General features: G+C 39.4%; 1 long non-coding RNA gene across 20 annotated transcripts in view; it reads right to left on the reverse strand.

Annotated features, from left to right (window-relative positions):
- Nucleotides 1-22,541, reverse strand: part of LOC120756252 (uncharacterized) — a 505,318-nt gene that overhangs the window by 31,913 nt on the left and 450,864 nt on the right. For 19 of the 20 annotated variants that reach the window (XR_005702114.2, XR_005702112.2, XR_005702110.2 and 16 more), the window contains 2 exons: nt 6,620-7,994; nt 1,383-1,532 (listed from right to left, as the gene is read on the reverse strand). This is a non-coding gene — a long non-coding RNA (uncharacterized LOC120756252). The remainder of the gene's footprint in view (nt 1-1,382; nt 1,533-6,619; nt 7,995-22,541) is intronic. The other variant, XR_009208110.1, reaches the window with a different exon arrangement.

Below are 22,541 nucleotides of genomic sequence, written 5' to 3' on the forward strand. Positions count from 1 at the left end.
GGTCAGATCACCTCCATGAGCCAGCCTGCCTTCTTCGCTTCCCTTGCCCTCCATCTCTTCTCCCACATGGCTGCCCATCTTACCTGGTGGCCTGGTTTCTCTTGCTAAGCTGACCATTCCTATTCTGCTTCCCTTGGATTCGCTGAAAAATTTGCCACTCATCCCAAATTTTGAAAATTTCATCAGAAGACCAGTAGTGCTAGGAAGGAATACAAACTTTTCATTTGTGACTTGGCTTTTTTTCTGCCTGTAGGTGCCCATCTCCTTCACCCTTCCCTCAAGTCAGAATTGCCTGTGTTCTGGAAACAGTCACATCCTGCAAAATGCTCCTGACCCCATGCCACAGGGCCAGGACTGGGCGCCCCATCCCTGAGCAACACTACCTCAGTCAGAATTCAATAATGTTCTTGTCTTATATGAACTGGTAGGAAGTGATTTTTATTTGAAACCAAATTTTAGATTTCAAGCATGAACAAAAAAGTTAGACAGGAGGTCAATACACTTTGTACAGGTATCACACTATATTTTGATCTTTCACCTTCATTATCCTAAACTATCTTTGAGTCGAATTTAATTTCCCAGGTGTAATAGCTTCTTTTCCTTCTAATCTACTGACTACACACTGAAGGCGAAAGCTGGTGGGTTCAGGTTTTTTATGTACTTTTATCCAAAGTAGGGCATAAGAAGGTCTTTAGAAGTCTGAACTGTATGTAAGGAATAGCTACTAACAGAACCATCTGCCCCTCAAACAGATGAAACTATATATAAAACTTTCACTCTGACTTCACAACCAACTGACAGTCTCCTGATGCTCCCACTCTTGCAACTCTTTTCTGCATTTAGTTGCCACTAAAAGATATGCAACTCCAAGCTGATTTCTTTTACAAGTGCTGCATCTATCATGTCAGTCAACATGGATCCACCTGTCAGAGGTGACTCTTTGTAAAAGGATGCCCTTGGGTGACCAGGGTCAGTAAAAATTGCTGGTTTTCCTTATGACAGTGCAATTAGGACAGAAGCTGTCTCCTTTTCAGACTCACTAAAAATGAGGTAAACATAAAAACCTGAGACCAAGAATACAAAGCTGAAAAAATCTAACTATTCCAATATTTCATGTCTGATAATTACCAGTAGTGGATGTTCAGAAGCAGAAGTGTAAGATCAGGCCAAATACTGATGTCTGGCCAGTGTTATGTACCCTCCCTCTAACCTGTGGCCTAGGCAATCTTATTCAGACTTGGGCAGCATGTGGTGAGATTACCAAAATCTTCAAACTAGACTGGAGGCCAGTTGTTGACAATTCTTGATGCTATATAGAGATTGTTATTTTAATGGTAGAGTACAATTATTTTTTCCTACTTTTTAGCGATCGGAAATGATACCTGCAGCTCATCTAAATGATCTTCATCATTCTTCATTGCCCACAGCACTTTTCCTCAAATCCTTTCATCAGCTTGAGTCTGAGCGGTGAAAGCAGACACTTTACCACAAGCTTTTTGGAACTTGTGCTGACACAGTAGCTCTGGACACACCTGTGAAATGTTAAGACAATTATTAGGAAAATTGGGAGAATTGAAGGAGTTGAACCAGCAATGGCAACATCAGTATTCTCTACTAGTGATGAGAGAGAGCAACAATTCACTATCAACATATGCTCTTGCAGATGGGTGTTTCTAAGAACTAAAGTATTAAGCCCTGGTATTTGCAAGACGGTTTGGAGATCGTGGAGCAGGCTTCAGGAAGCTGACCAGTCGCAGCTTGGTGATCATCTACGACGGCCACAGTGTAGGTAGAAATCTCATCTAATTTAAGGAGTATGTGAAGACAAGTATATGGGAGATTCATAAATGAAATTTGACCTGGAAAGCACAGCATCTGTGTAGAGGCAGCGAGTAAGATGGAAGGAGCATCTGGGGTGGAGTGATTCAGCTTGCTGAGCCCACTTGTCATGGCCCTGACAGAGAAGAACCTTTCCTCCATGAAGTAAAGCTATCAAAAGTTAAGAAGATTTCTTTGCAGCCAGACAGGGTAAAAGAAGGGAGAGGTGAAATTTTCTTCCCAGGGTTGTTAAGAGTCTCTCCTGGCAAAACTAATGGGCAATGTAGCAAATCATAGTCGTAGTATTTTTTTAAGAAACCAATGCTATAGTCAGCTCTGCGACACAGATTGAAAAATACAAAAGTACTTATGAATTCCATTAACTTTTTTGAAACCAAAGGAATTTTACCACCAGAGGAGAACAAATTCTGTTGCTAGTTACATAGATCCAATTCCAGTAAAGCTGACAGAACAACTGCAGAATTACTCATAATAAAGCAAACGGAACTACTACTACTTCAGGTACAGGAAGAATCCGCTGGAATGCATGTTAGGCTGAGATGAACAGATATAACTACAGAAATAACTATCTCACTATGTTGAGTAAGAGCAAGGAAGAGAGAGAAACCTTTTATGATGTTCTACCCCTTAAAAAGCATGAACACACAGCTTATTTTTATAAATAAATGGGTAACCTGAATAATAGTTGCACACACTCATTTACATAGGATTTGGTATACATCTGTGCTCTTCAATAGATTATTCCAAACCTTGAGTATTTCCTATAATTAAAGTCAATATGCTTGGCTTATTTGTTATAAAAGAAGAGAGTTTCTAATTAGCCTTTTTGATGTGCAAAACTTCAGTATTTCTCTCTAGTGTTTTTCAGATCATGTTTCTTATTTTATACTACTAAGTGATAGTAAGACTTAAGACTAATTCTGAAGATGGTTTAAATTGCACATATGTGATAACTAGACCTTGACCTGGCACTCACCATGGGGTGAGATCCTCCTGCTATGAGCAATGTCAGAAGTTCACATATTACCAACTGGTCTTGTGACAAGTCAAACATTTCAAATTCCTATTAAATTCAACCAACACTTTGCATGTTTCCCTTTATTATGGTAACATACACAATTTACCTTTAAACCCAAGCAAACCTTACTTGCCTTCACTGAACCTCAGGAGAGTCTTTGGGAAGAACAAAACCTTCACAGCAGTGACATTCAGAGGCTTATCACAACACACCAGGGACACAAGTAAATCTCATGCAGTAGAGAAGAGTACAACTGTAGTGCCTCGATGTAGCAATAAGGAAGGTCAAGGTGAGCATTTTTTTAATACCAGTCAACACTGCAAAGAGACCTGACAAATTAAGAAGTTTTTGCCAAGCCAAAGGACAGGTTCTATCAGCAGCAAATAACAGGAGGGTGGAAAGTTAAGTGTGCAGGCTCCTATCACTTACCCCTCTTTTTCTTGGGAGGAACTTAGCACTGAATTTACATTTAAGTAAAACCACGGCACAAGACTGACTGGATCCCTGTTGGAAGTAATTGAGATAATTTCTTTTTACTTTGAGTCTTGGATTAAACCCTAAATGAGAACAGAGCGAGGCCTGATCTGTGGAGGCATACAGAAAAAAAAAAAAAAAATTGTGCTTCTCTATTAAACTGGACAGCACTTCATTGAATGCTGAAACGAGATGTGAAATTCCACATCATGACAAGCTCAGGTTTTCTTTCCTGTGCAGCTCTCATTTAACACAAAGAAGCTTATTTTGCATATCATGGGACCCTTGATCCTGAGCATTAAATATAATAGCTTCCCTAGAAGCTTTATAGCCTCGGCAAGACAGTATAGATTGGCCTTGTTGGCTGATTTGTTAATTCAAACAAGAAGAGCACATTTCTAAAACTTTGGCCAAATTAACATCTTTTTGACTCACAATAGAAACCTGGAAGCAGTAGTCAAGTCTTTGATAATTTATTTAGTAGGAGTCATCTTGTAGCTAATTGTCTGCAATTTTTAACCTCATTCATGTGCACTGCTGATTATTCTTCCAGCATTTGCAGTTTTCTCCTCAAGCTTTCTTATATCTCTGTATGTATCATTTCCAGATGGCAACTCAACTTCATCACAATATTTTTATGAACTTGCCAAACCACATCCAAGATCTTCAGATTCAAAAGTAAAAGATAAAATCATCTTCAGAAAGCACCTCACCCTTTTGCACCCAGGCACGTGAAAAAAAGACACCTTTAGGCTCTGACATTTTACATTAATGATGAGTCACAGCTTAGGGCTTTTTGGTTTGGTTTTTTTTTTGGTGTTGGAATTTTCACCTTTCCATTCTTCTGGATTTGTTGCCTTGAAACCCTGTCAAAAGAGAGTAAATACTGGTGTGCCATGTTTTCTGTCAGTACTGCACAAATCACCATCTCTGCAGTGCTGGCCCCAGTGACATGCATACCTGTCAGTCACTGCAGATGTACCACAGGAAGAATGAGGGATGACCAGGCAGGGAAGTTTTGGCTGGGACTGCAGAAGACTTTTACACCACACTGGCAGTAAATTGTAGCAGAGATCAGAATTAACTCAAATGCTCAAGACATTTGATCGCTGTAACCTAGATCTTCCTGGGTAAATTCAAAGAAGAATCTGACTCACTGTGTGGCTCTGTTTCCACCATGGTTTAAGGATTGTCCTGATGTCTGTTAAGTCATAAAAATACAACAGTTCTAGTCACATTTCTGGTTAATCTCATGAGATTCTTAGTGAGATAGAAAGTCCTCCCTTGTGATTTTCTGCCTTCAATTATTCCAGTGCATGACTCAGCAGTTGTCACATGTCTCTTTTAGGGTGCTTTTATGCCATAAGTGAATGAAGGGCTCTTTATGCCTGGTTTTGTCTCCTATTTGTATGTTTATGAAGAGGGCTGAGTCCCTTGGGAGATGGAAGATACTCTATTTGGGCAATATTATTACCATCATCTACTATGATCCATGCCTGTGGGAAGATATTTTTTAAAATAATAAGTCCTATTTTGCTAATGTAGCTATTGTTTAAACGTAAAATTTAATTAGAGTATCCACCCAGGGTGTATGTTGTGTAATTTTATAATACTACATCTAGATGAGTGTTGGCATTCTACCTATGTACTTAACCACACCCAGGAATGCTGGTATTGCACAATTACATACATCCTGTTGACTAATTACATAATAATTAGTATTTTTAGCATTCAAAGATGCACTCAAGTCAGTTGTGCAAGATTTTATGTCACTGCAAATTAAAGACAAAGAATAGCAAATATATCTAGTAAACAATGCTGTGCAGAGAGCTTACTGAGCCTGGACAGAGTCTCCAGCAAATTTCATTTTAAATACTTCATACTTAATTTTAGAATGTATGACATCTTCTACACATTTGGCAGAAACTCCCTGCCCCCCCTTACTTTGGCTTATTTCTTTTTTATAAAACTGTTGAAGTAATTTTGTATTCAAAACAGTTAGAATTTCTGTAGTCTGCCTCCTTCTGAGTTATGATCACTTATCATCACCAATGCTGAAAAGGCACTGTGATGTGCCTAGGGAAGGAAGACTGTTCTTCACAAAGGCAACTCTAGAAGGAGTCTTGAAAATGCACTTTTAGTTAGCAATTACCTACAAAATATCCCAAATACTACTGTTTTAAGAAAGTGCTACCAATTAGCCCTTGCCACCTGGATTTGGAACAGATTTTCCATAAGCCTGAGTGGAGTGTCTTGATCTGGTTTCTTGGTTCTCATGATGTTCATGAGAGACTGGATGAAAAGTCTGGCTCACCATTTGGATTTGGGGGATTTAAGATCAGAGACTTTTTGTTGCAATCTTGTCTTACATGTGCTTAAATTTTTTTTTTTGCATAATGTAACTTCTGAACTTGCTGTTACTCTTAATTCAGTCAAAATTTACAGAAGGTGGCACAGAGGCCAAGCCCTGGGTCTTGCCTAGGGCACAGTTTGATTAGCTGCAATGCACCAAGTGGATCAAATATGATGTTTCAGAGTGTTTCTGGCCTGCCATTGCTAGTTTCCCTGGAACCTTCAGTTGTGCACATAAGAGCTTTATTATGAGAAAGATGGAAAATATGGACTATGTTCCCACCTCCAACAGTGTTTGTGAGGCAAAAGAGAAAAAAATATTTTGCACATAGCTTCATTTTTTTCTCTCCATGAATTTGATTTCTAACTTGTCAGTTACTGAGGCAGCAAATAGTTTTTCAATACCTTGGAAACAAACCACTCCCTGGGAGTTTCTATTTGGACTGTTTCTCTTTTCATAGGGCAAGAGGTTATAGTGCAAGACCAGCTTCTTTCAGCTACTCTGAAGCGTAGCTTTTTCACTCTAGCAAGTTAAAAACTGTATTTCAGTCTGAACATTTGCCCTCACCAGGCAGTTACCTTTTAGTGAACTAACACTGCTATGAAAGCAAAGTGGGGCTGTTTGGAAGGAGAATGATGTGAGACTGCTAAAATAAATGACATTGTTCCATTTAGGGACATGTGCAAGTACCTTCATAACTGCCCCTAAAGCCTTAGCAACCCCTCTACCCCAAATATCAGCAATAAAGTCAGGACAGTACTGCACTTCTCTGCTGCTGGCAGATACTTAAAAAGAGGCCAGCTTTCTGAATTTGTAATTGGGGCTCCTGTTACTTCTAAAGCCTCTTCTTTTATGTTCACTGCTTTCTTTCCTGGGGTGTTTCACCCATGACTGGTAGACAAGAAATTTCAGAGGGACAGGGTAACCATCCTCACCTCTGACTTCCTGCTGAGAACCAGTGTTTCCTCTGAGAGCAGTTGCTTGAAAAACTGTTCTTCAAACATAAGACTGCAGTTGACATGATTGGTCAAATCCCTCTTTACCCTTCTTTCCTAAAGAAAAACAAAGCCACAATGAATCTACACACCTTGCTATGTCCCTCCAACAGAAATGCTGTGGCTCATCTGCATATATGATGAGCAGTATTGCATTATTGAAAATAATCCATAACAATAAATTGCACCTGGCCAGCAACATAAGACCAACTTGCTTCCTGATGTGATTTTAAATGGCTGAGATATTAAACACTGAAAAACGGGGTTTATAATGGAAATACTGACAGACTATTAACTATAGCAGTGCTGCCCTAATAAATGAAATAGCCTGTCGTAATCTCTAATTCATAAATATGCAAATACAAGGCAGAGGATTTGCTCCAAAGGATGTCTCTATAATTTTAACTGACCTTTACTGATACTAAATGAGCCTGTTGCTTCTGGTTTTGTGCATTTAATAGAAAGTACAGGGAATCCTGTCTCTCTATATCCAAGGCCCACTTCAGCTCCCATAAGTGCCAAAGGCAAAATCCTTGTTGCCTTCAACAGGAAAAATCTGGCCCCAGAACATCTAGAATGTGAGACACCTGGCATTAAACTGAACTCCTGACTGTACTTGATTTTAATTCTGTTCTCATCTGTGTTAATTATTATTATATTAATTCTTCTGTTTGGGAGAAATTAAGCACACATTTGCCCCATGTGTCAAAGAGCTTGACCTGCCAAAAGGCACTTACTTGCTCAGTGATAAACAGACCATCAACACAATGATATAAATGTTGAATTTTAGCCAATTTCCTGTTCTGCACCAAATGGAAGTAAATCCACTGACTTAATATTTAATAACCTAAATGTAATTTCTTTTTTCTGCCTCACATTGCACAGTAAAGAATTGGATGGCTAGCAGTTTTGCAAATTCCCAACCCCTAATTATTTTAAGCTATTCATCCTGGTATCTGTCCATTGATGCTCAGCCAAATTGCCAGCAGGGGAGAGATCTGTCCAATCCAGGAGCTAAATGAGTCACTGAGAGTCAATCTGTTTTTTTCCCTTGCTGCTGGGATTTCCTTGGGTCCTGGCCTCTCTCTGCTCCAATCACACAGACACGGCTCCAGGCGTGGGTCCTCTTTGGCTTCAGCTGCCTCCTGTCTCCCATGTCTGCTTTGCTCATCACAGCTGTTGATGGGTTCTCGCTGGCTGGCCGGCCACGGAAGACCAATACTTCCACCACACTGCTCTTACAGCTCTTGCTCTGAAGGAAAATGAAGACATCTTGGCCGTGTTGAATTTGCTGATGAAGTAATACATCAGGTATCTAGACGGAAAGCAAACCACATGAATAAACTGTGTCATCTGGGTTAGATACTAATTTATTTGCCTTAAGTTCTGGGAACAATATCTGCAGTTTTTCCAGAGAATTTGGTTAAGATCCATAGAAACTGAATACTAATATGATTTCTGTAGCATGGAAGACAAATCGGAAACAGAGAAAAAATAGACTCATCAGAAATATTAGCTGCTCACTATTAAAATATCTGACAGTGCCACAAATACAATTTATAAACACGAATATTCAGACCTTAACTTTTCACTAAAAAGCAAATTCCCAGCTTTGTCCCTTTTAGGGACAGGATTCAATTACACAAAATATGCAGCAGACTTAAGGACTGCATGTAAGATTAAGATAACTGGTATTTCATGGTAAATGATTAAATTAGCTGACACAGTTTTATCCTGAACTTTGCCATTAAAACTGACATTTTTGTGCCATGCACATTGTAGGCTGCCGGTAATCTAAACTGCCTTTCTTCTTTCAATGACTTTAAATAGCTGAAGAACTCTTGTTCTTTTCTCTATTTGCAAATGTCTGGAAAATTTATCTACAACATAACAAGAGGAACTAAGCATAAGACTTCTTTTTTCCCTCATCTATCATACAAATACCTTGAGAAAACAGCAAGGAGGTTCCAAATGCCCAGATTAAGCTCTGCAACATGCACTTTAATCAAGTAATTTATGTGACTCTACAAAGATGAGAACATGCTGTCCTCCTCATGGTGAGTGAAAATAGAGAAATGACAGAAGTCTCTTACTAAGAATTTAATTATTCCTAGTATACAATTTTAAACTACTCTATGTTTATTCCTCTTCCTTTCGGGCTTGCTTTTTTATGATGGCTGGAATTAGGGGAATAATTTTGATATAAACCAGACATAGATGTGTATGGATGAAACGTTGTCAGAGCTGGTTGTAGTCACTGCCCTTCAGTTGAGTTAGCTGGGAAGAAGCAACTCAACTCGTCGGTGAAGATACTCAGTCCCCAAGCAAAGTGCAAGCATGTGTCACTGCACACAGCAAAGAAAAAAAGCAGTCTGATCAGAGACATGAACTATGAGAGAAGCACAGTTCCTGAATATTGCACTGAGAGACCACCAGACTGAGTAGGAAGAAAAGCCACAGAGACACTGCAGAAATGAAGACAGGTGGCATGACATACATCCCTATGAGAGGCCAAGGGTGAGCATAAGGAGTGGGCTCTGGCTGAAAGAGGACCCACGAGCAATTGGATGAACTTAGTTTATTTCTATAGCTGTTTGTCTTGTACAGTGGTCAGAAAAACAGATCTTCACCCTTTCTTTGTAGATACATAGAGTTACATAAAAGCAGTTTGTGACTCTCACAACACTTTTTCCTCATAATTAGTGCAACCTGGAATACCTGAAATTTTTAGCCGGCCACGAAGTTCAAAAGAAGTAGCTGTAACAGTACAAATGCACAGGGACTAATATATAAATATATAGTCCAGAGCAGCGAGCCAGCATGTCCAGTCTTTCAGAAACAGGATCTTTACACACTTATGAATATGATGCAAGAGGAATTACAGACTACCTAAGTGGGACACTTAATTCCCCACCCACAGGCTCCAGAAGTTGAAGATTTATGATGAAGTCATGCATGCATCATATTATACTTCTTTCTGTGCACTGGCACAAAGATAAAAGAAGTCTCCAAACACTAATAATAGAATTTGGAGAGGTAAAGACCTGCCTCTTTACATGAACTCTGTACTAGTAAATAAGGTCTCTGCAGGAAACAGTAGTGGAAGTTCAACAGAAAAACCTTTATTCCAGAAAAGAATTTGGCTCTTTATTCTTAGTGCAGACTTATCAGAGGTGTGCACGTAACAGGAATTTGTCTGTAATTTTGCTGTGGCAAATTTTTGGATACCTTGTTATCCATGAACAGTTGAGCAAGACTTTGGACTCTCTATGTCTTGGATCAGTTCTAGTAATGAAGAAGAAACACAGCTTCTTACACAGCACCTTTCCCAGCAATTAAAAACTGCAGTTTATACAGCACCCGCACAATCACACCATTTTCATCAAAGCATGACTTTCATCCCTGAAAATCATGGTGGTCATGAAGTCAAAGAAAGGCCCACAAAGACAGTTTCATTGTTTGAGAACTCATGCAAATGTTGAACATGAATGAAACTCAATCTGATTATCAAAAAATCAAACCTGTATGATGATATCACAAGCTATGTTATTCAATTAAAACTTCTCATCTCTCCTACATATTTTTTTGTCTTTTAAAAGATAGAGCAACCCTTACTTTCTCTTTGTATGTTTTAAACTTTGAAAACCTTTCACAGCAGAGGTTACAAGAATCATCTAGCTTTCTTATTCCGAAATGTTTCACTGATCATTCATTATTAACTGAGTAGAAAGAAGGTAGCTGTGATAAATTTTGGTCTATCTCAAAGTATTAGAAAGGATATGAAAACATGTTGTTCATAGTGCTAACTTTTAGATGACATATGATAGTACAGGCCCAGTTTTTTCACTGTCACATACTATGAAGTTCTTAACAACCCAATCACTTGTTATTACTTTTTGCCCCAATTCCCAGGCACTAATATTTTCAGCCTGTTCTGACACTTAGCAGAAACACATTCAAACAATATAACCATAAAAGGACTGGATGTGGGTAACATGAAGCCTATCAGTATCAGAGATTAGGATCCTAAAAATTGTCTAGTTATTTTTGAATTAATGTATGTTCCCTAAACAATTCTACATACATCTATGCCTCGATGTGAATGCTCTGGAGAGGAAACAAGAAGTCTGTGGCTACTCTTAGATCTCAGAGTGATGTCTTTCAAAACATTTCAGTAACTGGTGCTCTTTTATTAAATATACTGCGATACAACTGCACACAAAACTTGAAATGCTCCTTTTTAAGTGGCTGAACACAGGAATGAAACACAAACTAGAGAGGAGCCATGTTAACCCAGGGAGAAGGAAAAAAAAAAAAAAAAAAAAAAAAGGAACTGGCCCATTTTAGTGAGTCAAGATCCTGGATACAATTTGCTGCTTGTCATTTGGCTATCTAGACAGATGGGCTAGACTGAAGTCAGTGGGGCTACTTGTGGTGTACTCCCCAACTGAACATATTTGGAAAAAGCTGTTACACTAATTTGCTCATCTACGTCTTAAAATGCTTTCAGTTTCTCTACAGCCACAACTCAGCTTGGGTTCCCCACAGCCAGAGAGGGTCAGGCCTACATGTGAGAGAAGCAGACAGAAGGGACAGAAGTTGTGCAAAGCTGGCCACAGACTTAATAAGAGCTTGATTCTGTACCAATGAAATCAACAGGAGTTTGGCTCTTGTTTGCAATGGGAGGTGGATCAGCGTTTTATGCCAGCTGTTCCCTGCTGGGTAGGGATAATCCCTTTGAAACAAAATATTTAACTTGTTCTCACTCTGTTGTTGTAAGAATGCTTCCCATGAAAATGCTTTCATGAGAATTAAAAGGTGTGTCCCATTTTTATTTCCAATTACTTCCCCATAGTATATAGTTGCTTATAAAAAAAACCCAAAACCAAAAACAACCCCAAAAACAAAACCCAAAAAACCCAACACCCCCACTTGCTATTAAGCCACGTGGGTTTACAAAAAATGCCACAGAAATGAGTTACAGGTTGGAACTGCTTCACCTGTTTGTTCTACTGGGCCATGACAGCACTTGCACTTTCCTCAGCCAGGAGATGCAGCAAGAAATCCTGTTAATTCAAATTGCAATTGAAGTGGGATCCCATGGGGAGAAATAAAATAACTGAGGTCCCTGCAGGCAAATAGAAGATGATAAAAAATCCAAACTTCCAACAGTCATGAAGGGAGTCATGAATAACAGAGAGGGAACAGTATCAAGAGAGATGGGAGCTAAGGAAGGACACAAAGTATTAACCATAAAATCTTGTACATGTCCTCCAGTCTGGATCTGAGTACAGCATTTAGTCTCAGTTGCTGTCTCTGTTTTGTTCTCATGTTTTATAGTGAAAATGATGTTCTAAAACACGTCTGATGCCCAGGTTGCTCTACAGATCAGCAGCAACAGTGGCTCCTTCTAGTCCCTGCATGTGTTGGTCAAGTTCAAAAAGAATGTGAAAGTTGGGCCCATTTACACCAGCTCTCAGGTCGGTTCACTCCCTCTCACTCCTCTGGCTGAGGTCCATTTGGCCAACAAACTTGGAACATAAAGTCTGCTAGGTTTTATGAAGCAATTATTTAATTTAAAAAGTCTCTTTCGTTGCATTCTAATGGGATTTCCACAAAATACAGAGTCCTCCACAATATCCAGGGAACTTCTGTTTACACCATAAACTATGACACTTTTGGAAGAGCTCTAGAAGACTTAGAGAGGAAGCTTCCGGAGACAGAGCTGTTTGGCCTGGCAATCGGGAACTGAGCCTACTGTAGAGTTACATCCTCCAGAAGCAGGAAACGTATGGAATCATTTGAGCTTAAGAGACTGTGACATTTTTATAGAATGAAAGGAGGAACTAAGAGATACAGTGACAGAGCTGGGAGCAGCAGCTGGCTGGCTGTTCCAGAGAGCATTCCCCTCATAGACTTTTATGACTCTCCTAGCCCTAATATTAAACACTTGACCTTTTTGTCAAATACTATTTCATATTATTAGGTTGGATGATTAGTTACTAAATATACCATCTACAGTAAATAGGAAATAGCGTAGTCTGATGCTTTTAGTCTTAGACCTTTCAGGTATTGGTCCTTTGGCATTTAACATTAGAACATTGAGTGCTCTCATATTAACTTAAGTCCCTTGGCAAGCAAGAAGTGCACAGCATTTTCACATAGGGCAGAGGGGTTTCTGAGGCAGCATTACCAGAGTGGAGAATGCTATAAACATTGTGAAGTCAGGGATAACTAGGAGCCAGCTGCTGATGAACAATACACTTTAATCTACAGTCTAGGAATAAGGGCATTTACTTTTCAAAATTCTGTAAACCAGAACTTTGCAAATGACTCTGTCCTGTGCCTCTCTCCTTGGTGAACTATTCATCCCCTCCCCTCACTCATAAAAAATGGTACTAATGTTAGAAGTAGAATTAATAATTTGCTTTTTTACCTCTCCCTCCCAGCACTTCATAACCTGTTTTAGGAAACCCTGCTGTAAACCACTCCCTCCCATAAATCCCACCTCAAATATTTGGATTTAAAGGTATGTGGTTACAGACAGCATGACCCTGAATTTATGAATATTTGTAATAGTTTTGGAAGACAGAAAAGATCAAAAGTCTTCCTGGAACATAATGATAAAACTTAATGGTTTTAATAGGATCGGATCAAAATGCTAGTGCAGAAACATCTATCACCCTTAGAGGACAAGCTGCACGAAGAAGAAAAAAGAGACTTATTAGTAAACACTGCGGAGCTTATTTAGAAGAGCACCCCATGGAGTCCATGTAACATATTTATAGCGTGCAACTTCAGCCTGGACATAGATTTATGATTTGGGTAAGTGATTCCTCATTACTAGCAAATGACAGAGCTGCATTATTTTTCAGCAGACCGGGTCTGGTTCTGATCTCAGTCCTGAAATGTAAGACTGGTACAGCTCCAGTCATTTCTAAAGAATCATTGCTGCCTGATACCAAGGTTTCAGTTGGTCTACTGGATTTAATAAGCCAGCTGCTCTAAATCCTAGAATAGATTTCCTCTCTGTTAATACAGGATGGTACTTGTTAGCCAAGCAAAACCCAAGGACTCACACATTTATGTGAGCAGAGGATGAGACTAAACTACAGGATTTGGCCTCAAATTTGCAGAGCTGTAATTATATTTTCTTTGATTACACACAAGTGTGATAGAGGCAGCCTATGTGCAAACCAGATAACATGACCTTTCTGCAGTTTAACTTCTTGCTATTAAAACAGGCATGTTTGAGAACTACAAGAATTAGAAAAAATTAGGAAAAAACAGCCCTTCTAAAATCACACAGTGTCTGAAAGGTTAATGAACAGTGAATCCTAGTCAGGAGCACCACCATGTTCCTATAACTGCTGTCCACTTTGGTCTTTAATAATAATAGCAAAATATTTCTGAAGCCGAAGATACTCCACTGCAGTAAAGCATGGTTATTTAGCAAACAAATACATTCAAAATAAACTGCTGGAAGCCTGCGGTGCTCCAGCATCTGCCAAACTGAGTTTCTCTTGTCTTCTCTCTTTCCAGATGCCCTCTTGTGTGGCTTACTTCACCTCTTGGCACGCACCAGTGCAGTGACACGAGACAATGAGGCTTAGGGCAGTTCCTAATCATTGCTTCAGAATGGGAACGAGCTGAGACTCCTCCCCAGTCCTGAACAATACCAACCTGCAACGGTGGAGCTTCAGCAGCTGAGAATTTGCTCTCCAGGCATCATACAGATATTTGCTGATCCCAGAAAGCCACAGAACAAGAAAGCCTGGTTGCAGGCCCAGCAATCCCATCTGTTAGATGTTTTGGTACAGAAGCGTGTGTTCAAAGCCTTAAATATTCAGTCCTTGATTGCAAGATATATCTCTATACAGCACAGGGAAACACTGAGAGAGCTCTTCTGGCCTAATCACAAGAATCAGCACATACCTGTTTATGTCGGTGCATTGCTCCCAGTTGCTACATGCAACTCGTTGAACCCACCTGCCTGAGCTACCTTTATACTTCAAAGAAGTTTACATCTGCCCTAGCTGGAGATGTAAACTTGGGAAATCTATAGGCAAAGTGATGACTAATTCAAATGCCCTTTTCTATATGGATCTTGATGTAAGTATAGTCAGTCTTCAGCCATGTTCAGCTCCCACAACAGTAGGTGTAGAATTAGGCATGGAGCAGGAAAAGGAGTAACAAAGAAAAGATGAAGCAGAAGAGTTGTGTCATATATAAGGTATTAAATAGGAGTGGTTTTGCTGCCACTCCTACCCTTTTGTCTATGCTACTGACGCAAAGGAGATTAAAAAAGTGTTTGTTAGAACATGGCAGGTTCATTTGCACCATTTAAGAATTTGGCTCAAGAAGTAAAATCACTGTTTACACCACAGCTGGTCTTGGTTCATTGGTTTTCTTACATTATCGAATCTCTTTGCTAAAGAAAAGGCATTCTGATCATTCTGATTCTATGTAATTGCAGTGTTTCCTTGACTCTTGAAGTCCATGGAGCACTTCCAGGACTACCATGGATGCAGAGCAGAGCAAGAATATAAAAACCCACCATGACGTTGATGCCTAAAACAGACGCTTTTTTTTTTTTTTTTGCCTATATTTGCTGAAGGTGTCTGTAATTCTCTGGACTGTTAAAAAAATTAGAGTGACGTATGCATAAACCAGTTTCAAACACATGATAACATTTGCCACTCTATCCACTTATACCCTAAATCAGCAATTTGCTAGGCTGTGTGGCTTATCAGAGGACTTCAGTAGTAGCATTTTACTGCACAAATTCCATCAGCTGTATCCACGAAAAGCTACTTCTAAAATGATGTTACAATGATGAGTTTTTCCCAAATAGGTTCAAGTGAAATAATGGAAGTTAAACACAAAAGTCCAGAGCAGGAAGTTGGTAGTAAAGCTGCCAAGAGTATGGCAAGAGACCTGGCACCAAGTTGCAGCAGGCCAGACCACAACTCCCTCAGCTCAAACATATTCAAATTACTTAGCTGTCAATCACAAAGTAGGACAGAAAATTCTTGTCAGCAGCCAGTGGACATTAGCCAGTTATCTGTAACAAATTATGTGATTCATTCTCAGAACTGGAATTAGGAAACAACTAGATTTCACTGAGTCTGTTTGTCGTCCCATGTATGCCATGCTTACTGTCCCTCTCCTGCTATCTGAAGGACTGTGTTTCTCAGTGAACCTAACAACATCTGATGGCTTCCTTAAAGCAAAATCTCTCTCTTGAGAGTGATAAATAAACTATTTTATATTATTTTATATTACTGAGAGTGGAATAAACTATTCCACATAATGGGAAATCAAAATTCAGATTCCATCTCTAGAAGACCATTTCTATGTTACACCATTTTGTTCTCATCCTGCATGGTTTTTCAAGCACAATTTACCAATTGTGATATATCTTATAACCTCCCATAGTCAATCAGACTTGTGGATGTTTGACCTCTTCCGTATTACCCAAGGACACTAAATGTTTTAGTTGGTATGGAAAAAACACACACAGGTATCTGATATAAATCATTATGACCTTTGGCCAAAACATATGTTTTAGCTGTGGGCTTGTTTTGCTATGGCTCACCATTTTTTCCATTAGCAGAAAGGATAACACAGGCTACGTTTGCTGAGAAGCAGTTCCCTTATAAATCAGGCCAAAACACAGTGGCTTGGCTTCTTCATCTAGGATCTTCAGGTCTGCACTGCAACCAGACATGTCCCAGTCACCATCTGCCCATCTGTGCAAATGTCAGCACAGTTACACCACTGCAGCCAGGACGTCTTGAGAAAACAGTTAGTCATGCTGAGAAAGTCTAATATCCTCAGTCACCAAGTTCTAACGATAGTTATAATGGTTCCATAGCTCAAAAAATGAGAACTTGCACATATAAGGACAAAAATTTGACACATGGAAAGTAGAAGGTGTTATAAATACAGTTGCTGGCATTAACACAATGTGTTATATTCTAAAAAGCAAAGCATAGCAAATATATCCTTTTAAAACACAAAACCAAAAGCTTTGCCTTTACCCACTGATGTTTCTAAGCTATTTATGCTCAGTCCAGCTCCTGTCAGCTTATCACAAGCTGCATGTTTTCATTGCAATCTACTGCACAGCATCACTTCAGCTCAGCTGGCACCTCTTAGAAGGAAACAAGATGGATTTCACTCCTTTGCTTCACATCTACCCTACATCAATTCCTGTACGTAGAACTCCCTTTCTCTCTGTAGCAGTGGGATGGTGGTGGGCCAGTTTCAACACCTCACTCATCCATCTCTTTCTCTGCTCAAGGCACCTGTCAGCCTCCGCGTTTTTGGTGCAAAATGCAGCATTTTTCAGGCCTGAACATTTCACTGGAATGGTTTATGTCTTGTTCACCAAATATCACAGCAGGGAAGGGAGAAAAGTCAGATGGCCTTAATAATAAGGCTTTATTTTGAAAATTCTTCCAGTGGAGCATCTGGGGCCTCCAGGACACCCTCTGTGTGGTTATGTTGAAATGGTTGAGGAAGGTAAGCTAGCTAGATTCTGGAGTATTTATTTTATTTCTATTACTATAGCTGAGGCATGTGACAGGCACATGTTGTAATTTCAGTGCAGTTTTGTCATCACTGACAACAGAGAATGTGACACATGAATAATACACTGATATGTTTTTTAAATAAGAAGCAAAGACCTTTCAAGGCTGGATACCACAGAAATGAACAAATCTGTATACCAACCAAAGATGGATACCAATGACACACTCCAAACAAAATGGCTGGGCATTTAAGTTAATCTTGTTTGGCACAGTGCAGGTTGGAACTCCAGATGGATGTAAGCCTGGGGGGAAAGACACATCTGCCTACAGAGTAACTGCTAATACTGATGTGAGATTTTATATCATCTTCCCCCACTTTATCAGTGGGATCTAACTTCCCTTTTCCACACAAGGGTCACATCACTTCACCTGTTACTTTTACTGGTTGATTAAAACAACTAAGCAATTACCTGTCCGTCCTGTGATCTATTAAGGCAGGTCTCATTGCGAGACCTCTGCAGACAATTAGCTGTGCTGAATGTTCTAATTTTATAGCTCTTGAGACTCAAATTCCTAAACTAAAAAAAGGTTTATTCACCCACTTAATAGTCAGATTGTAGGTTTCGATTGGTGACACTAACAATTTTACAGCAAAGATAGGAAATTTCTGTCATGGTATGGTTGGTTACATGACCATCAGACTCACATATGTACACATACATACTGTAATACATTATTTTAACTTAATATTGCTAATTCCTCCTGTGCTTTGCCACTGCATCTGAGTCAGACCAAAGTCCAGACATGATGTCTGCTTCCTGTTGCTGTTTCACATTGCTTTTGTGGCAAAATGGCTGATAATAGAGAAGAAAGTCTTTGAAGTGTTCTGACAATTTCTGTCAAGAAGATCCCAAAAGCATGGATAAATGTTTTTTTCTCTCCCAGAACTTGCAGCTTAAAATACCAGAGAGTTCACTGCTGTTACTTTTCTTATTCAAAACCCATATGAAACCACTTGAGGATATTGTGAAATGGCATAGGCTACAATGTCATCAATATCCTGATGACACCAAGCGCTATGTCTCCTTTTCATTGAAGCCATATGTTACAGCTTCCTTGTGTCTGGCAGAGATAAGACATGGATGAAAGCCAGTTGGCTGAAGCTTTCTCTAGATAAGATGAAGGTAGTATATGGGTTTGGCAAGGGAAAAGTGTTTTGAGTTGACAAAAAATGCTTCCAAAGTTGAGGGAGATTCCCGTTGTCAAAATACACAAGGGATTCACTGCCTCCTACCTCATCCTGAAGTCCCAGTGGCAAAAGTGACCTGAATCTATGTGTTTCTTGCTAGATTTTACTCACAAGGTCCTCACTAACTTTCAGTTGACCACTCTGTGTTGGCCAGGCACACAAGGTCATTAAAGGCTCGTTTATGCCCTTGTCATTACTTTCAAATACTGTCTAGTCTATTCATAAAGATGTCCAGTGACAAAGACTCCGTGCCTTCGTGATCTACTGCTGTATGCCACCAGATCCCTATGGAAATACCAAGTATTTACTAATGATTAAGTGACATCTTTCTTACCATAACTGAAGCCTCTTGGTAATTACTTTCCTCAGGAACATATCAAAGGATTTCCTTGACTATCCTTTTCTTTGGAGCAGTGTTTCTCGTGTCGTTGAAGTCATTTGAAGTCATGTTATCTTCTTTAAGGCCCTTGCTTAGGTTAGACAATCCCAGATCATTCAGTCTTTCGTCACGGATCAATTATTTTTCAGACTTCTGAATAAGCTTGTTTTATTCTTTTCTCTAACTGGACTGTATTCCTTGAAATGCAAGCCCTAAATGGAGGTCACAGTAAATCAAGTGATATTTTAAGCTTCTATTAACTATAGGTAGGCAGTAGCACCATTTCTGGTCTAGGCCCTTCTCATGAATTTACTGGTTGGAGGATGTTTGCTTGTAATCTCTTCTGCAATATAATAATATGCACTCAGCCCCCAAACAAAACAACACTTAGCACAGAGTCACACAGGGCAATGCAAACATAGTAATTTCTACTCTCGTATTCCAAATTCTCAGCAACATTTGATGTTTTGGGTAATATTAGGTTCCTCTTAGTCGTCCATCTTTTTTTCCCTGCAATTCAGAGCTCTTCTCTTAACTGTTGATCCTCTCTCCCATGACACTAGGGTTTTTCAGTCCCACCATTAAGTGGAACCTTTCTCCTATAAAGCACTCTGTCCTGATCCACTCTCATGTCCAAAGCTGCTAATTCTTCCAAAATCTTGAGTCTTTATTGTTCCTTTCAGTCTTTCCCTACTCCTTGCAGAAATTTCTGCCCCCTTCCTCCCTGCTTTTCCCAAATGAAGAAGCAGGAAGAATCAATTTTCTCAGCCCACTGGACTAGATGGCCATGAAGGTTAATACCCAGGCACTGTCACTCATCTGGCTGGCATGGGACTTTTCCCTGTCAGTTCTGCAGTGCACCCTTTCCACGAGCCCAGCTAGAAGCCACAGACTGAACAGATAGACATATTTACCTACCAGCCACCATAGGTTCGCCCTTGGTCATATTTGGGGGGTGACAGATATGGGTTCATCCCTTCCAGAACACACTTCATCCTTGGCATATGTCTCTTGTCTTTTATTTCCATGGTGCTCCACTGCCACTATGGGACTACTCTGGAAGCACAGAAGGAGCCCTCTCAGCTTTGACTAATACAGAGTGAAGCTACTTACTCTATTGCAAGGCAAAGAAGGATGAATTAAAAAGGACAAATAAGAATGTGTTCTCCATACTGTGTGTGAGCTGCCAAATGCATGCTGTCCTGATTACCTTGATGCCTGGCTTTCTTCAAGACAAGTGGATCAGGGACAAACTCTGATTTGGGAAAAGTAGCTCTGTCGGCAGAGTACTGCGCTTCTTGGTAAAGCTCACCACTGTGTCCAATAAAAACAGGCGACTGGGAGAGTCAGACACTTGTTAGTAAATAAGTAAAAGGAAGACTATATTAAATTAAGTTTATAGAAGAACATGGATGGTGACCAAACAAGAGCAATGCTAGTCTTTTCTCAATTACTCTATCTGCTAAAGAGATAGGCAATATTTATGTAAATTACATAGACTCCATGTAGCACAAAGAAGTTACTGCTCTTCCTCCCGCTCCCTTAATGAAATTTATGATTCTGCAATTTATTAAATCCTTCTCTCACATATGGAAATAAAAAAAATAATAATCTTCAAGACACCCTCAGAGGAGCACAAGAGACAGCCAGCTGATGCAAACAGCATGTCAGGGTTTTATGCGAGAACTAGGAATACGAAAAAGGGGAAGCAGATTACTTCAGAAAAATTCCTGATACTGTTGGTGTTCAGGTTAGGCTGTCTAGAGAGAGAACCAAATCATCTCAAATCATTACTGTGGATTTTTGGTGACTGTAGTGCCATTCATGAAGCAGTTATCCAGGTCTGTCATGTGAACAGCCAAAATTTCATGGCTTTCTGACTAGATTTTAAATGGAATGTTGTGGGGCCTTCATGTTTCATGCCCTATAATTACAAACTGCACAGTAACCATCTTAGTACCTAACATATAAATTATTTTAGAATTAATACCAGCTCTGAAGAACTGCAAACTTTGTTATCTGCACATCAGAGTTTTAAGAAAAAAGCACGTAAATATGAAGACCCTGAGGTTTCCACAGAAACCTCTGGTTAAAAAAACATGACAACAGACTCACACTCAAGGGGAAAGGACAGTATGGCCAAGTGAAAAGAACAGCTGGGGTATATGTAATGTTAGCTATTTTTCTGTGCTTCCTCTAGGATGAACCAAAGACCTCGTTTTGCTCGATGCTGAGTGCCCTAAAGTCCCATTACACATCTCAGGAAAGAACTTTAATGGTTTTATTGGGACCCATATCTGCACATATAACATGGCCTTTGAAGATGAAAGGATTTATTTTTCTCTGCTTCCATTTGTTGCCTCTTGGTTGACATGTTCCTATATAGACACTCAGTCCCCAGATATCTGTTTCCTAATCAGAGACATCAATAACTTCCTCAGAGGGAAGAGTCTGGAACACCTATGAAAGTCAGAAGCGTGAGGAATACATCTCAGATGATGCAGATGCAGTCACTGCTGTATGATCAGATAAGCAACATTGCAAGTTCATTTTTGTATGCTAAATAAAATAAAAATGTCAATATTTACACATAACCTTCAAGGCTCTTACATTTGCAGCTCTTTAGTATTCAGTGCAGACCACATTTTCTTTAGTCCGTTACCAACAGCTTGGAAATTTAGTTAGAGGATGCAACCCAAATGTTCCTCCAAATGTTGTTTCCAAATGGTCATCTTGAAAAATGCTGTTTAAAAGGATGAAACCTTTATGTGAAGATATAAGAGCCCATGCACAGAGCAATATAAACAGCAAGGAAATCATCTGAAGATTAAAAACACAAATGATAAAGATATTACTGTTAGGCTTAATTTAATTTGTTGGTAACTAAATCACCAGAGGCTTTTTACAGCCTTCTTGGAACCTGACTATTGTGTAGTGCACATTCAACCTCTAAGTGTACAGTGACACAAACAAACAAAAGCGATCATAACAGTTGAAATGTAGTTAGAGACACAATTGAGAACATCTGTATTGTAAGCAGAAATAAATTAGAAATACTGAAGTGTTTTGTAGCTGTGAAACTGAGGGATAAAAAAATAACCTACAGCACCTGGATTAAGCAGTTGTAAATAATGTATAAAGGAAAAATCTCATTACCCCCTGTGTAAACTCCCCCCCAATGAAATATATTTTATGAATGTTGCATCACAGTAATAAATGCAGCATTTGTTTTCTCCATAAACTTTCCATTTCATGACTATAAGATAGTTTGGATTTGGAAATAATGGCCAGTGAATGTGTTGTTTGCAGGATTAGTTTCCCTCAACAAGCAGCTTTGAACTGACCTTCAGTTTTTTTGGGCTAAAGAGCAGGGACTTACACAGGCTTAGCAGAACTCATCTTTGTGCCTACAAAGCTGTGTCTGTGTTCTCTAGTTGCAACAGAACCATACTATACAAACAAATCCAAAAGGACCACTAGAGAGTATTTAGACTCTGAGCCTTGAGTGTTGTAATTGCCTGATATCATGAAAGATTTGATGAGATTGTATTAGGTAATGATTAGATACAAATGTGGAAAGTTTTCCCTTTGTAAAAAAAGAGGTCTTGCAGTGGAGTTCTGCATGCTACAGGATACAGAGCTTCTTCTTACAGTAAAAAGAGCAAGTGCCATAGAAAAAAAACTGTAATGCTTTTCTTT

This window comes from Hirundo rustica, chromosome 9, assembly GCF_015227805.2.
Source record: "Hirundo rustica isolate bHirRus1 chromosome 9, bHirRus1.pri.v3, whole genome shotgun sequence".
Classification (NCBI taxonomy): Eukaryota; Metazoa; Chordata; class Aves; order Passeriformes; family Hirundinidae; genus Hirundo; species Hirundo rustica.